Raw genomic sequence first — 19176 nt, 5'->3', positions numbered from 1 at the left:
GGCTAATTGGCCAAACATTTCATTTCTTCGGCCTTCCTCCCTTCTGAAAGAGTGGAGTAACTTTTGCAATTTTCCAGTCCTCTCAAAACATGAACCCTGTCAAACCTACTGATAAGTCTTAGAGTTTCATGAACAGCTGCCCTCTGTTTCCTGTCTCTGAGCCAATCTTGGATCTTATTTACCACTCTCTACAGGATCCCATGGGCTTTTGCATTTCTGACTGGATTGCCAAACACAACATTGTCAATACCCTTGCTGAAATCCATATAGACTGCATTAAATAAATTGTCTCATTGACTTTTGTTACCTTCTCAAAAAATAACGTAAATTTACTCCGACAGAAACATTCCTTAATATTAGAAAATATGAATTTGGCACAAGGAGAGGCAACTCAACCCATCAGACTATTTATAGACACTCTTTGCTTATTAAGATCCATCTACCTGTGCATTGAAGATATCCAAAAATTATGCTTTCCCCTCACTATAGGGAAGAAATTCCCAATGTTGTACAATCAATTGAAAGAAAATAGTTCCTCATTCCCATCTTGAATGAACATCCCTTTATTTAAAAACATTGAAGCCTAGTTCTAGATTTTCCCACAAGAAAATAAGTTTTTTCGTATTCACCCTGTCAAAACAGCATAAGATCAACATAAGAAATAGGAGCAGGAGTCGACCAACTGGCCCATCGAGCCTGCTCCACTTTTCAATAAGATCATGGCTGATCTGGCCATGGACTCATCTCCACATACCTGCCTTTTCTCCATAACTCTTAATTCCCCTACTATGCAAAAATCTACCCAACCTTGTATTAAATACTGTATACTAAGGCAGCCTCCACTGCTTCATTGGGCAGAGAATTCCACAGATTCAAATCTCTCTGGGAAAAGCAGTTCCTCCTCATCTCTGTCTTAAATCTACTCCCCCGAGGCTATGTCCCCAAGTCTTAATCTCACCTATCAATGGAAACAACTTACGTTTCCAACCTTTCCTCATAGAATCAATGAATCAGAGTATGGTTGCAGCAACACAAAGAGGTCAGTAGGCCCATGAAGCAACAAATCCATACTCAGGTGCTTATCTTCCCCCTTCTAAATGAATGCTTACACTGCCCTTTAGAATGATTCCAATAATATTTAAAATTCAAAGGATATTTATTATCCAATTATGTCTGCATTATACAACTTTGAGATTCATCTTCTGACAGAAGATTCATCTGACTTTATTCTATTAAAATAAAGAAGACCATCAAACACCCAATGCTCAGAGAAAACAAAGTAGCAAATCATGCAAACTATAGAAGCAAGCAACTAGCATTCAGAACTGAAGTCTACGAAGGAGAATGCATCGAAAGACCCTCAGTTCAGCACAGAGCTGAGTAAATATTGCGGAACAGCAAGCTCAACCAGCCCATCCATCGCCTTGGAGTCTGACACCCTGACCTTTTCAACCTGGCATAGTTGTTCAAACTTTGAGTTCAGTCACTTCGATATGCTCTCAGGCATGGACCATGCCACCTTGAATTGGCCTGTACCCAACCTTTCCAATTAGGCCCAGTGCTTAAATCATCATCCAAACATTGGGTTCTGTGGCTTCAATATGCTGTGTGACCTGGACCCCACCGACTTGATTTGGCCTGCACCTGACCTTATGACCTTAAGACCTTTATGGTCTTACAGGTGTATGGGGCTGAGTGGGATTTGGGATCAGCCATGATGGAATGGAGGAGCAAACTCGAGGGGCTGAATGGCCTAATTCTGCTCCTATGTTTTATGGACCTTTCCAACCACCAATTTTGAACTAATCAGCCTGCAAGTACTTATCTATATTTACTTGTTTATTATGGCATAATAGGAGGCTATTCAACAGGAGGTTCATGCTGACGTTCAGCAGACCACCCGATGAGTCGCATTCCTGATTTCCCTGTAGTCCTGCAACTTCTTCTCTCTTACATGCCCATTAACTCTCCATTTGCTTGTCTAACACTTACCCACACTAGGGATAATTGTCAGTTGTCAATTGATCTTCCAGCTCATCTTTGGGACGTGAAGGAAACCAGAGTGCCTGTAAGAATCCTATACAGTCACAGTGACAATGTGCAAACTCCATCCAGGCTATGCACAAGATCAGGATCAAGCTGGAAATTTCAGATAGCAGCGCTAAATGAGGCATTATACTGGGTTCCTCTTTATTGCCAGTATTGCCACCATTATGTTCACACAATAGAAAATGTTAGCAAGCATTACTCCATAACAATCTGATGGTCCGAGCCACAGCAATTACCTCTCTTGATTCATGTAATCGTCTGGAATATACTTAATCTAGGTATGATCATTTATCTGCATTGATTTATGTACTGATAACATATTCTTGGAATTTCTTTGATTTTACATGACAGTAATTTTTTATAATCTCTTTCTAATTTCCTAATTTATTTTATAATTTCACCACCACTTTCCACCACTTCTAGGTTTTCTGCTGTATTAAGTTCTTAATGTTTTAGTGTTTCCTTGCCTTTGGTTCTATGCTCATTGTCATGCAGATTGCTTCTTCCCTGTCTTTTAGTTCATTTAATGATCTTTCTAACAGATATGCCTTTACATAGCTGAAATGATACTGGAACCATTATTTCCACCCCTTTCCTTAAATATTTCCCTCTATTATGTGAAAATCCTCCGACCTCCAATGTTAAAATGTCCCCCTTTAAGTGTCTAACTAAACTTTGTACTTTGAAGTGTTTTCTGTGCCTTTAGCTCTTTTGCATTTTTCTTTATACTCCTTGTGTTTAGTATTATAGCAATGAGCACAACCAGAATCCATTTTTTGTTTATTTTCTGACATTTGTTTTCTCTTTCTTCCAGCTGTCTTACTAATCTTCCACCTTCAAACTTCCTGTTTTGCTTTGCTGCCTTTTCAGTCTATGCTCAGTTTTTATTTATCTGCTCAAGCCATCCCCAGCAGCCCAAACCCATGATGATGGTGGTCCTGGACTTGTAGAGATGCAACTTGCTCACCTGTATAGGTCCCATCTGCTCCAGATCAAATCACAATACCAAAAGGATCTAAAGCCCTCCATTCATCCCAGCTCTTTTGCCACAAATCCACTCTGTTCCTATTTTCTACTCACTAGAACCAGGCACCAAGAGCGATCATGAGACTATTACCTTTTGAGGTCCTGGTTATTCTTCTCTAACTTCCTTAAATCTGCCTGCTAGACTACATTTTCTTTTACTACTAGTCATTGGTACCAAAATAGACAGCAACCTCTGTGTGTTCATTCTCCACTTCCCAAATTTTCTGTACTACCCCTAGCCTGGCAGATAGGAATCACATCTGTAACTGTAGAACCTTTGTTTATTTTCTCAGCTCTAGAATTCTCCATGACTGTTGCTCTCTTGGTTTTTCCTCTCCCTCTCTTTTTATCTGCATGTCTAACAGGAGTAACCTGTGGACCAGAACATAGCCATGAGCTAAAGGAGGGAGCAGAGTTTGAATGCGTACAGACTTACAAATTCTTAAGTGCAGGAGACCAACCCAAAGTAAGTTGTACGGCATCTGTATATATTTCAGTACCAGACTGGCTGAAACAAAGGCTGAAGTGGAATGTGATGAAGTAAATTATCTTTGCTATGAAGTGTTGCAACATTAAGATAAGTTACTTCATAGTCAGATTTTCAACTCAAACAATTGTAAGTCAAATAAAGTCAAATTTATTGTAATTTAACTCTATATTTATGTCACCAAATGAGACAACTTTACTCTGGACCAGGGTGCCAAGCACAGTAGCACACATAATATGCATACAGCAGACAAATAACACACATTTGGATTTGGAAAGTAGATATTCTGATTATTTCTTGGTTCAGTTTAAGTTCAGGCTTCATAAAATCTTCACTTAGGTTTTCCTAGAGTTTTTGAGGCAAGGATACTCACCTCTGGACTTCCCTTCACATTTTGAGGGGCGTTAAAATAATGCTGTGGACCTTGGTATTTTAAGGAAGTCATGTAAAGATCAAAAACTTATTTATGAGGTTGGCAGAACAATATTGTCAGGTTTCCCTGTGTAACAGCATGCTGAAAGTAATGTTGCCAGTTTCACACGGGGCTTATAATTGATGTGTTGCGAGTTCTCCTAGTTACTAGCAGCTTCCCCAGTGGGTATGATATTTACAGGCAGCTCCTACAGGGACGTCCACAATTCAAACAAGTCTCTGCTAGCGACAGGGGAGAGCCACTAATCACTGAGTGAATGCTGCAGTAATGAGAGAAGTATAGGGGAGGTGGGAGTTGCAGGTGAGGGAATAGTAGAATATTGAGAGGCTGAAGAAGAGATTTGCTCATGGGAAGAATGTCCTTTGTACAAGATAACCCCAGGGACCATTTATGTATCCCTGACTGAACATTGCCTCGGAGGCTTCTATAATGATATATCCAGCACTGAAAGAGAGCCTTCAACCCACTGAGTTGAGACTGACCATCAAACACCCATTTGTTTCAATCTCACTTTTTTGTTCTCTCTATATTCCCACCAGCACCCTCCGGATCTTATTACTCATATACACACTAGTGGGGAACTGCCCTAAGATCACAGATACCTTTGAAAGGTAGAAGGAAACAAAAAAAATAACATAAAGCAAGTGACGTAGTCAAAGGGAAACAGCATCGGAGGTTGACAATAGACAACAGACAATAGGTGCAGGAGTAGGCCATTCAGCTCTTCGAGCCAGCTCCGCCATTCAATGTGATCATAGCTGATTATCCACAATCAGTACCCCGTTCCTACCTTCTCCCCATATCCCTTGACTCCGTTATCTTTAAGAGGTGTATCTAATGAAAGCATCCAGAGAACTGGCCTCCACTGCCTTCTGAGGCAGAGCATTCCACAGATCCACAACTCTCTGGGTGAAAAGGTTTTTCCTGAACTCTGTTCTAAATCGCCTACCACTTATTCTTAAAGTGTGGCCTCTGGTTCTGGACTCCCCCAAGATCAGGACTCCGAGTCACAGGGGCCAGGAGGCAGCAGTTCTTGTAGTTTCACCACTTTATTTGAAGTTCATGAATGCCTGTGCCCTGTGGAAGACTTCAATGCAGGCAAACTTACTGAAGAAGAAGTAGATCAGGTCTTCTCTCCTTGAGTTTGGAATTTGGGTGACATCACTAATACAGCAGAGGACAGCAAATTGTAAGATGTGGCAGAGAATGGCAGCAGCAACCTGGAAATCCTGAGGCTAGGAACTGACAGTGGTCCTCACTTTCTTCATCACCAGCACAACGGTCAAGGCAGACAAGCAAATCTGTTTCTCAAGTGGAAAGTATGTCACTGATCTCACCGAGGACAGAGTTGATTTGAATATTGTTTTGAATATTGGAGTTATATTTAGCACCATTTCAGAGGCATGCATTTAGTAGAACATGGTTCAAGGATTCTAACAAACATTTATTATCAAAGTATATAGAAAGAATACAAATCTGAGAATCATATTCCCACAGGCAGCCACGAAATGAAGAAACAACATGAAACCCATTGAAGAAAACATGTAACGCCTACTGTGCAAATGGCAAAAAAGCAAGCAAACTACACACAGAACATAAAATATCAAAGCAGTAGTATTCAGTTTAGTTCAGTTCAACAGCAACCACAAGGTGCAAACTACAGGGCAATTCTTTGCCGAAGCACACAGTCCGCATCCATTGGCATGATCAAACTGCTCAAAAAGAGCAGGAAAAAAAAAGAGTAACCAGAATCCACAAACACATGTAACACGAGCAACTGGAATCCACAAAAACATGTAACACGATTAACCGGAATCATCAAACACATTTAACACGAGAAACCGGAATCCACAAACACATGTAACAGGAATAACCAGAATCCACAAACACAGGTAACACAAGTAACCAGAATGTGAAAATACATGTAACACGAATAACTGGAATACACAAACAGATGTAACACGATTAACCGGCATCCACAAACACATGTAACACGAGCAACCAGAATCCACAAACACATATAACATGAGTAACATGAATACACAAACACATGTAACATGAAAAACCAGAATCCACAAACACATGTAACATGAGTAACTGGAATCCACAAACAGATGTAACACGAATAACCTGAATCCACAAACAGATGTAATACGGGCAGCCGGAATCCACAAACACATGTAACATGAATAACTAGAATGTGAAAACAAAAGTAACACGAGTAACCAGAATTGACAAACACATGTAACACGAATAACCAGGATCCACAAACACATGTAACACGAGCAACCAGAATCCACAAACTCATGTAACACGAGTAAACAGAATGTGAATACAAATGTAACACGAGTAACCAGAATCCACAAACACATTAAATACGAGCAACCAGAATCCACAAACACCTGTAACACGAATAACCAGAATCCACAAACACATGTAACACAAGTAACCATAATCCACAAACACTTGTAACACGAGCAACCGGAATCGACAAACACATGTTACACGAGCAACCGGAATCAACAAACATATGAAACACAAGTGACTGGAGTCCACAAACACATGTAACACGAGCAACCGGAATCCACAAACACATGAAACACAAGTAACAGGAATCCACAAACACATGTAACACGAGTAACCAGAATGTGAAAACACATGTAATACGAGTATCCAGAATCCACAAACGCATGTAATACGAACAACCAGAATCCACAAACACATGTAACATGAGTAACTGGAATCGACTAACACATGTAACATGAGCAACCGGAATCCACAAACACATGTAACAAGAGTAACCAGAATCCACAAACGCATGTAATCCGAACAACCAGAATCCACAAACACATGTAACATGAATAACTAGAATGTGAAAACACATGTAACACGAGTAACCAGAATCGACAAACACATGTAACACGAGTAACCAGGATCCACAAACACATGTAATACGAGCAGACAGAATCCACAAACACCTGTAACACGAATAACCAGAATCCACAAACACATGTAACACAAATAACAGTAATCCACAAACACTTGTAACACGAGCAACTGGAATCGACAAACACATGTTACTCGAGCAACCGGAATCCACAAACACATGAAACATGAGTAACATGAATACACAAACACATGTAACATGAAAAACCAGAATCCACAAACACATGTAACATGAGTAACTGGAATCCACAAACAGATGTAACACGAATAACCTGAATCCACAAACAGATGTAATACGGGCAGCCGGAATCCACAAACACATGTAACATGAATAACTAGAATGTGAAAACAAAAGTAACACGAGTAACCAGAATTGACAAACACATGTAACACGAATAACCAGGATCCACAAACACATGTAACACGAGCAACCAGAATCCACAAACACATGTAACACGAGTAACCAGGATCCACAAACACATGTAACACGAGCAACCAGAATCCACAAACTCATGTAACACGAGTAAACAGAATGTGAATACAAATGTAACACGAGTAACCAGAATCCACAAACACATTAAATACGAGCAACCAGAATCCACAAACACCTGTAACACGAATAACCAGAATCCACAAACACATGTAACACAAGTAACCATAATCCACAAACACTTGTAACACGAGCAACCAGAATCGACAAACACATGTTACATGAGCAACCGGAATCAACAAACATATGAAACACAAGTGACTGGAGTCCACAAACACATGTAACACGAGCAACCGGAATCCACAAACACATGAAACACAAGTAACAGGAATCCACAAACACATGTAACACGAGTAACCAGAATGTGAAAACACATGTAATACGAGTATCCAGAATCCACAAACGCATGTAATACGAACAACCAGAATCCACAAACACATGTAACACGAGTAACCGGAATCGACAAACACATGTAACACGAGTAACCAGGATCCACAAACACATGTAATACGAGCAGACAGAATCCACAAACACCTGTAACACGAATAACCAGAATCCACAAACACATGTAACACAAATAACAGTAATCCACAAACACTTGTAACACGAGCAACTGGAATCGACAAACACATGTTACTCGAGCAACCGGAATCCACAAACACATGTAACAAGAGTAACCAGAATCCACAAACGCATGTAATCCGAACAACCAGAATCCACAAACACATGTAACATGAATAACTAGAATGTGAAAACACATGTAACGCGAGTAACCAGAATCGACAAACACATGTAACACGAGTAACCAGGATCCACAAACACATGTAATACGAGCAGACAGAATCCACAAACACATGTAACACGAATAACCAGAATCCACAAACACATGTAACACAAGTAACCATAATCCACAAACACTTGTAACACGAGCAACCGGAATCGACAAACACATGTTACACGAGCAACCGGAATCAACAAACATATGAAACACAAGTGACTGGAGTCCACAAACACATGTAACACGAGCAACCGGAATCCACAAACACATGAAACACAAGTAACAGGAATCCACAAACACATGTAACACGAGTAACCAGGATCCACAAACACATGTAACACGAGCAACCAGAATCCACAAACTCATGTAACACGAGTAAACAGAATGTGAATACAAATGTAACACGAGTAACCAGAATCCACAAACACATTAAATACGAGCAACCAGAATCCACAAACACCTGTAACACGAATAACCAGAATCCACAAACACATGTAACACAAGTAACCATAATCCACAAACACTTGTAACACGAGCAACCAGAATCGACAAACACATGTTACACGAGCAACCGGAATCAACAAACATATGAAACACAAGTGACTGGAGTCCACAAACACATGTAACACGAGCAACCGGAATCCACAAACACATGAAACACAAGTAACAGGAATCCACAAACACATGTAACACGAGTAACCAGAATGTGAAAACACATGTAATACGAGTATCCAGAATCCACAAACGCATGTAATACGAACAACCAGAATCCACAAACACATGTAACACGAGTAACCGGAATCGACAAACACATGTAACACGAGTAACCAGGATCCACAAACACATGTAATACGAGCAGACAGAATCCACAAACACCTGTAACACGAATAACCAGAATCCACAAACACATGTAACACAAATAACAGTAATCCACAAACACTTGTAACACGAGCAACTGGAATCGACAAACACATGTTACTCGAGCAACCGGAATCCACAAACACATGTAACAAGAGTAACCAGAATCCACAAACGCATGTAATCCGAACAACCAGAATCCACAAACACATGTAACATGAATAACTAGAATGTGAAAACACATGTAACACGAGTAACCAGAATCGACAAACACATGTAACACGAGTAACCAGGATCCACAAACACATGTAATACGAGCAGACAGAATCCACAAACACATGTAACATGAATAACTAGAATGTGAAAACACATGTAACACGAGTAACCAGAATCGACAAACACATGTAACACGAGTAACCAGGATCCACAAACACATGTAATACGAGCAGACAGAATCCACAAACACCTGTAACACGAATAACCAGAATCCACAAACACATGTAACACAAATAACAGTAATCCACAAACACTTGTAACACGAGCAACTGGAATCGACAAACACATGTTACTCGAGCAACCGGAATCCACAAACACATGAAACATGAGTAACATGAATACACAAACACATGTAACATGAAAAACCAGAATCCACAAACACATGTAACATGAGTAACTGGAATCCACAAACAGATGTAACACGAATAACCTGAATCCACAAACAGATGTAATACGGGCAGCCGGAATCCACAAACACATGTAACATGAATAACTAGAATGTGAAAACAAAAGTAACACGAGTAACCAGAATTGACAAACACATGTAACACGAATAACCAGGATCCACAAACACATGTAACACGAGCAACCAGAATCCACAAACACATGTAACACGAGTAACCAGGATCCACAAACACATGTAACACGAGCAACCAGAATCCACAAACTCATGTAACACGAGTAAACAGAATGTGAATACAAATGTAACACGAGTAACCAGAATCCACAAACACATTAAATACGAGCAACCAGAATCCACAAACACCTGTAACACGAATAACCAGAATCCACAAACACATGTAACACAAGTAACCATAATCCACAAACACTTGTAACACGAGCAACCGGAATCGACAAACACATGTTACACGAGCAACCGGAATCAACAAACATATGAAACACAAGTGACTGGAGTCCACAAACACATGTAACACGAGCAACCGGAATCCACAAACACATGAAACACAAGTAACAGGAATCCACAAACACATGTAACACGAGTAACCAGAATGTGAAAACACATGTAATACGAGTATCCAGAATCCACAAACGCATGTAATACGAACAACCAGAATCCACAAACACATGTAACACGAATAACCGGAATCCACAAACACATGTAACACCAATAACAGTAATCCACAAACACTTGTAACACGAGCAACTGGAATCGACAAACACATGTTACTCGAGCAACCGGAATCCACAAACACATGTAACAAGAGTAACCAGAATCCACAAACGCATGTAATCCGAACAACCAGAATCCACAAACACATGTAACATGAATAACTAGAATGTGAAAGCACATGTAACACGAGTAACCAGAATCGACAAACACATGTAACACGAGTAACCAGGATCCACAAACACATGTAATACGAGCAGACAGAATCCACAAACACATGTAACATGAATAACTAGAATGTGAAAACACATGTAACACGAGTAACCAGAATCGACAAACACATGTAACACGAGTAACCAGGATCCACAAACACATGTAATACGAGCAGACAGAATCCACAAACACCTGTAACACGAATAACCAGAATCCACAAACACATGTAACACAAATAACAGTAATCCACAAACACTTGTAACACGAGCAACTGGAATCGACAAACACATGTTACTCGAGCAACCGGAATCCACAAACACATGAAACATGAGTAACATGAATACACAAACACATGTAACATGAAAAACCAGAATCCACAAACACATGTAACATGAGTAACTGGAATCCACAAACAGATGTAACACGAATAACCTGAATCCACAAACAGATGTAATACGGGCAGCCGGAATCCACAAACACATGTAACATGAATAACTAGAATGTGAAAACAAAAGTAACACGAGTAACCAGAATTGACAAACACATGTAACACGAATAACCAGGATCCACAAACACATGTAACACGAGCAACCAGAATCCACAAACACATGTAACACGAGTAACCAGGATCCACAAACACATGTAACACGAGCAACCAGAATCCACAAACTCATGTAACACGAGTAAACAGAATGTGAATACAAATGTAACACGAGTAACCAGAATCCACAAACACATTAAATACGAGCAACCAGAATCCACAAACACCTGTAACACGAATAACCAGAATCCACAAACACATGTAACACAAGTAACCATAATCCACAAACACTTGTAACACGAGCAACCGGAATCAACAAACATATGAAACACAAGTGACTGGAGTCCACAAACACATGTAACACGAGCAACCGGAATCCACAAACACATGAAACACAAGTAACAGGAATCCACAAACACATGTAACACGAGTAACCAGAATGTGAAAACACATGTAATACGAGTATCCAGAATCCACAAACGCATGTAATACGAACAACCAGAATCCACAAACACATGTAACACGAGTAACCGGAATCGACAAACACATGTAACACGAGTAACCAGGATCCACAAACACATGTAATACGAGCAGACAGAATCCACAAACACCTGTAACACGAATAACCAGAATCCACAAACACATGTAACACAAATAACAGTAATCCACAAACACTTGTAACACGAGCAACTGGAATCGACAAACACATGTTACTCGAGCAACCGGAATCCACAAACACATGAAACACAAGTAACAGGAATCCACAAACACATGTAACACGAGTAACCAGAATGTGAAAACACATGTAATACGAGTATCCAGAATCCACAAACACATGTAACATGAGTAACTGGAATCAACTAAAACATGTAACATGAGTAACCGGAAACCACAAACACATGTAATACGAGCAGACAGAATCCACAAACACATGTAACACGAGTAACCAGAATCGACAAACACATGTAACATGAGCAACCAGAATTCACAAACACATGTAACTCGAACAGGTGAGTATAATCAGAGCTCATGGCATTGGGGGCAGGGTTTCAACATGGATAGAAAACTGGTTGGCAGATAGAAAGCAAAGGGTAGCAGTGAATGGGTGTTTCTCGGACTGGCTGGAGGTGACTAGTGGGGTACCACAGGGCTCTGTATTGGGACCACAGCTCTTTACGATTTACGTCAACGATTTAGATGAGGGCATTGAAAACTATATCAGCAAGTTTGCTGACAATACTAAATTGGGTGGCAGTGTGACATGCGAAGAGGACGTTAGGAGAATACAGGGAGACTTGGATAGGCTGGGTGAGTGGGCAGATACTTGGCAGATGTCATTCAATGTGAATAAATGTGAAGTTATCCACTTTGGAAGCAGGAACAAGAGGGCAGAGTATTGTCTGAACGGTGTAGAGTTAGGTAAAGGAGAAATGCAAAGAGACCTAGGAGTCCTAGTTCACCAGTCAATGAAGGTGAATGAGCAAGTGCAACAGGCAGTGAAGAGGGCAAATGGAATGTTGGCCTTTGTTACAAGGGGAATTGAGTACAAGAGCAAGGATGTCCTTTTGCATTTGTACAGGGCCCTGGTGAGACCACACCTGGAATATTGTGTACAGTTTTGGTCTCCAGGTTTAAGGAAGGACATTCTGGCAATTGAGGAAGTGCAGCGTAGATTCACTAGGTTGATTCCTGGGATGGCAGGGCTGTCTTTCGCAGAGAGATTGGAGAGATTGGGCTTGTACACGCTGGAATTGAGGAGATTGAGAGGGGATCTGATTGAAACGTTTAAGATAATTAATGGATTTGATAGGATTGAGGCAGGAAATATGTTCCAGATGTTGGGAGAGTCCAGTACCAGAGGGCATGGATTGAGAATAAGAGGTCAGTTATTTAAAACAGAGTTGAGGAAGAGCTTCTTCTCCCAGAGAGTTGTGGAGGTGTGGAATGCACTGCCTCGGAAGACGGTGCAGGCCAATTCTCTGGATGCTTTCAAGAAGGAGCTAGATAGATATCTGATGGATGGAGAATCAAGGGATATGGGGACAAGGCAGGGACTGGGTATTGATAGTGAATGATCAGCCATGATCTCAGAATGGCGGTGCAGACTCGAGGGGCAGAATGGTCTACTTCTGCACCTATTGTCTATTGTCTATAACAACCAGAATCCACAAACACATGTAACATGAATAACTAGAATGTAAAAACACATGTAACACGAGTAACCAGAATTGACAAACACATGTAACATGAGTAACTGGAATCCACAAACACATGTAACACGAGCAATTGGAATCCACAAACACATGTAATACGAGTAACCAGGATCCACAAACATATGTAACATGTGCAACGGGAATCCACGAACACATGTAACACAAGTAGCCGGAATCCATAAACACTTGTAGCATGAGTAACCAGAATCCACAAACACATGTATTACAAGCAACCGGAATCGACAAACACATGTAATATGAGTAACCAGAATGTGAAAACACATGTTACACGATTAACCAGAATCCACAAACACATGTAACACGAGTAACACAATCCACAAACACATGAATTACAAGCAACTGGAATCCACAACCACATGTAACACGAGTAGCCGGAATCCACAAACACTTGTAACATGAGTAACCAGAATCCACAAACACATGTATTACAAGCAACTGGAATCCACAACCGCATGTAACACGAGTAACCAGAATGTGAAAACAATTGTAACACGAGTAACCAGAATCCTCAAACACATGTATCATGAGCAACTGGAATGTGAAAACACATGTAACACAAGTAATCAAAATCCAGAAACAGATGGTACATGAGTAACCGGAAACCACAAACACATGTAACATGAGCAACCAGAATCCACAAACACATGTAACTCGAACAACCAGAATCCACAAACACATGTAACATGAATAACCAGACTGTGAAAACACATGTAACACAAGTAACCAAAATCGACTACACATGTAACATGAGTAACCAGGATCCACAAACACATGTAACACGAGTAACCAGAATCCACAAACACATGCAACACGAACAACCAGAATCCACAAACACATGTAACACGAGTAACCAGAATTGACGAACACATGTGACAAGAGTAACCGGAAACCACAAATACATGTAACAAGAGCAGGCAAAATCCACAAACACATGTAACTCGAACAACCAGAATCCACAAAAACATGTAACATGAATAAACAGAATGTGAAAACATATGTAACACGAGTAACCAGAATTGACTAACACATGTAACATGAGCAACCAGAATCCACAAACACATGTAACTCGAAAACCGGAATCCTCAAACACATGTAACACGAGCAACCAGAATCCAGAAACACACGTACCACGAGCAACCAGAATCCAGAAACACACGTACCACGAGCAACCAGAATCGACAAACGCATGTTACACGAGCAACCGGAATCCTCAAACACATGTATCATGAGCAACTGGAATGTGAAAACACATGTAACACAAGTAATCAAAATCCACAAACACATGTAACATGAGCAACCAGAATCCACAAACACATGTAACTCGAACAACCAGAATCCACAAACACATGTAACATGAATAACCAGACTGTGAAAACACATGTAACACAAGTAACCAAAATCGACTACACATGTAACATGAGTAACCAGAATCCACAAACACATGCAACACGAACAACCAGAATCCACAAACACATGTAACACGAGTAACCAGAATTGACAAACACATGTGACAAGAGTAACCGGAAACCACAAACACATGTAACAAGAGCAGGCAAAATCCACAAACACATGTAATTCGAACAACCAGAATCCACAAACACATGTAACACGAGTAAGCAGAATCCACAAACACATGCAACACGAACAACCAGAATCCACAAACACATGTAACAAGAGTAACCAGAATTGACAAACACATGTAACACGAGTAACTGGAAACCACAAACCCATGTAACAAGAGCAACCAGAATCCACAAAGACATATAACATGAATAACTAGAATGTGAAAACACATGTAACACGAGTAACCAGAATCGACAAACACATGTAACAAGAGCAACCAGAATCCACTAACACATGTAACACGAGTAAACAGATTGTGAATACAAATGTATCACGAGGAACCAGAATCCACAAATACATTAAATACGAGCAACCAGAATCCACAAACACCTGTAACAGGAATAACCAGAATCCACAAACACATGTAACACAAGTAACCGTAATCCACAAACAATTGTAACACGAGCAACTGGAATCGACAAACACATGTAACACAAGTAACGGGAATCCAGAAACACATGTAACTCGAACAACCAGAATCCACAAACACATGTAACACGAACAACCAGAATCCACAAACACATGTAACACGAACAACCAGAATCCACAAACACATGTAACAAGAGTAACCAGAATTGACAAACACATGTAACACGAGTAACTTGAAACCACAAACCCATGTAACACGAGCAACCAGAATCCACAAACACCTGCAACAGGAATAACCAGAATCCACAAACACATGTAACACAAGTAACCGAAATCCACAAACACTTGTAATACAAGCAACTGGAATCGACAAATACATGTAACACAAGTAACCGGAATCCAGAAACACATGTAAAATGAGAAACCAGAATCTACAAACACATGTAACAAGATTAACCGGAATCCTCAACCACATGTAACACGCGCAACCAGAATCCAGAAACACACGTACCACGAGCAACCAGAATCGACAAACACATGTTACACGAGCAACGGGATTCCACAAACACATGAAACACAAGTAACCGGAATCCACAAACACATGTAACACGAGTAACCAGAATTGACTGACACATGTAACACGAGTAACCAGAATCCACAAACACATGTAACTCGAACAACCAGAATCCACAAAAACATGTAACATGAATAAACAGAATGTGAAAACATATGTAACACGAGTAACCAGAATTGACTAACACATGTAACTCGAACAACCGGAATCCTCAAACACATGTAACACGAGCAACCAGAATCCAGAAACACACGTACCACGAGCAACCAGAATCGACAAACGCATGTTACACGAGCAACCGGAATCCTCAAACACATGTAACACGAGCAACCAGAATCCAGAAACACACGTACCACGAGCAACCAGAATCGACAAACACATGTTACACGAGCAACCGGAATCCACAAACACATGAAACACAAGTAACCGGAATCCACAAACACATGTAACACGAGTAACCAGAATGTGAAAACACATGTAATACGAGTAACCAGAATCGACAAACACATGTAACACGAGTAACCAGGATCCACAAACACATGTAATACGAGCAGACAGAATCCACAAACACATGTAACATGAATAACTAGAATGTGAAAACACATGTAACACGAGTAACCAGAATCGACAAACACATGTAACACGAGTAACCAGGATCCACAAACACATGTAATACGAGCAGACAGAATCCACAAACACCTGTAACACGAATAACCAGAATCCACAAACACATGTAACACAAATAACAGTAATCCACAAACACTTGTAACACGAGCAACTGGAATCGACAAACACATGTTACTCGAGCAACCGGAATCCACAAACACATGAAACATGAGTAACATGAATACACAAACACATGTAACATGAAAAACCAGAATCCACAAACACATGTAACATGAGTAACTGGAATCCACAAACAGATGTAACACGAATAACCTGAATCCACAAACAGATGTAATACGGGCAGCCGGAATCCACAAACACATGTAACATGAATAACTAGAATGTGAAAACAAAAGTAACACGAGTAACCAGAATTGACAAACACATGTAACACGAATAACCAGGATCCACAAACACATGTAACACGAGCAACCAGAATCCACAAACACATGTAACACGAGTAACCAGGATCCACAAACACATGTAACACGAGCAACCAGAATCCACAAACTCATGTAACACGAGTAAACAGAATGTGAATACAAATGTAACACGAGTAACCAGAATCCACAAACACATTAAATACGAGCAACCAGAATCCACAAACACCTGTAACACGAATAACCAGAATCCACAAACACATGTAACACAAGTAACCATAATCCACAAACACTTGTAACACGAGCAACCGGAATCGACAAACACATGTTACACGAGCAACCGGAATCAACAAACATATGAAACACAAGTGACTGGAGTCCACAAACACATGTAACACGAGCAACCGGAATCCACAAACACATGAAACACAAGTAACAGGAATCCACAAACACATGTAACACGAGTAACCAGAATGTGAAAACACATGTAATACGAGTATCCAGAATCCACAAACGCATGTAATACGAACAACCAGAATCCACAAACACATGTAACACGAGTAACCGGAATCGACAAACACATGTAACACGAGTAACCAGGATCCACAAACACATGTAATACGAGCAGACAGAATCCACAAACACCTGTAACACGAATAACCAGAATCCACAAACACATGTAACACAAATAACAGTAATCCACAAACACTTGTAACACGAGCAACTGGAATCGACAAACACATGTTACTCGAGCAACCGGAATCCACAAACACATGAAACACAAGTAACAGGAATCCACAAACACATGTAACACGAGTAACCAGAATGTGAAAACACATGTAATACGAGTATCCAGAATCCACAAACACATGTAACATGAGTAACTGGAATCAACTAAAACATGTAACATGAGTAACCGGAAACCACAAACACATGTAATACGAGCAGACAGAATCCACAAACACATGTAACACGAGTAACCAGAATCGACAAACACATGTAACATGAGCAACCAGAATTCACAAACACATGTAACTCGAACAGGTGAGTATAATCAGAGCTCATGGCATTGGGGGCAGGGTTTCAACATGGATAGAAAACTGGTTGGCAGATAGAAAGCAAAGGGTAGCAGTGAATGGGTGTTTCTCGGACTGGCTGGAGGTGACTAGTGGGGTACCACAGGGCTCTGTATTGGGACCACAGCTCTTTACGATTTACGTCAACGATTTAGATGAGGGCATTGAAAACTATATCAGCAAGTTTGCTGACAATACTAAATTGGGTGGCAGTGTGACATGCGAAGAGGACGTTAGGAGAATACAGGGAGACTTGGATAGGCTGGGTGAGTGGGCAGATACTTGGCAGATGTCATTCAATGTGAATAAATGTGAAGTTATCCACTTTGGAAGCAGGAACAAGAGGGCAGAGTATTGTCTGAACGGTGTAGAGTTAGGTAAAGGAGAAATGCAAAGAGACCTAGGAGTCCTAGTTCACCAGTCAATGAAGGTGAATGAGCAAGTGCAACAGGCAGTGAAGAGGGCAAATGGAATGTTGGCCTTTGTTACAAGGGGAATTGAGTACAAGAGCAAGGATGTCCTTTTGCATTTGTACAGGGCCCTGGTGAGACCACACCTGGAATATTGTGTACAGTTTTGGTCTCCAGGTTTAAGGAAGGACATTCTGGCAATTGAGGAAGTGCAGCGTAGATTCACTAGGTTGATTCCTGGGATGGCAGGGCTGTCTTTCGCAGAGAGATTGGAGAGATTGGGCTTGTACACGCTGGAATTGAGGAGATTGAGAGGGGATCTGATTGAAACGTTTAAGATAATTAATGGATTTGATAGGATTGAGGCAGGAAATATGTTCCAGATGTTGGGAGAGTCCAGTACCAGAGGGCATGGATTGAGAATAAGAGGTCAGTTATTTAAAACAGAGTTGAGGAAGAGCTTCTTCTCCCAGAGAGTTGTGGAGGTGTGGAATGCACTGCCTCGGAAGACGGTGCAGGCCAATTCTCTGGATGCTTTCAAGAAGGAGCTAGATAGATATCTGATGGATGGAGAATCAAGGGATATGGGGACAAGGCAGGGACTGGGTATTGATAGTG

This window comes from Hypanus sabinus, chromosome 9 (assembly GCF_030144855.1).
Source record: "Hypanus sabinus isolate sHypSab1 chromosome 9, sHypSab1.hap1, whole genome shotgun sequence".
In the NCBI taxonomy this organism is placed as follows: domain Eukaryota; kingdom Metazoa; phylum Chordata; class Chondrichthyes; order Myliobatiformes; family Dasyatidae; genus Hypanus; species Hypanus sabinus.
The sequence above is the reverse complement of the archived record's forward strand: the minus strand, read 5'-3'. Positions refer to the sequence as shown.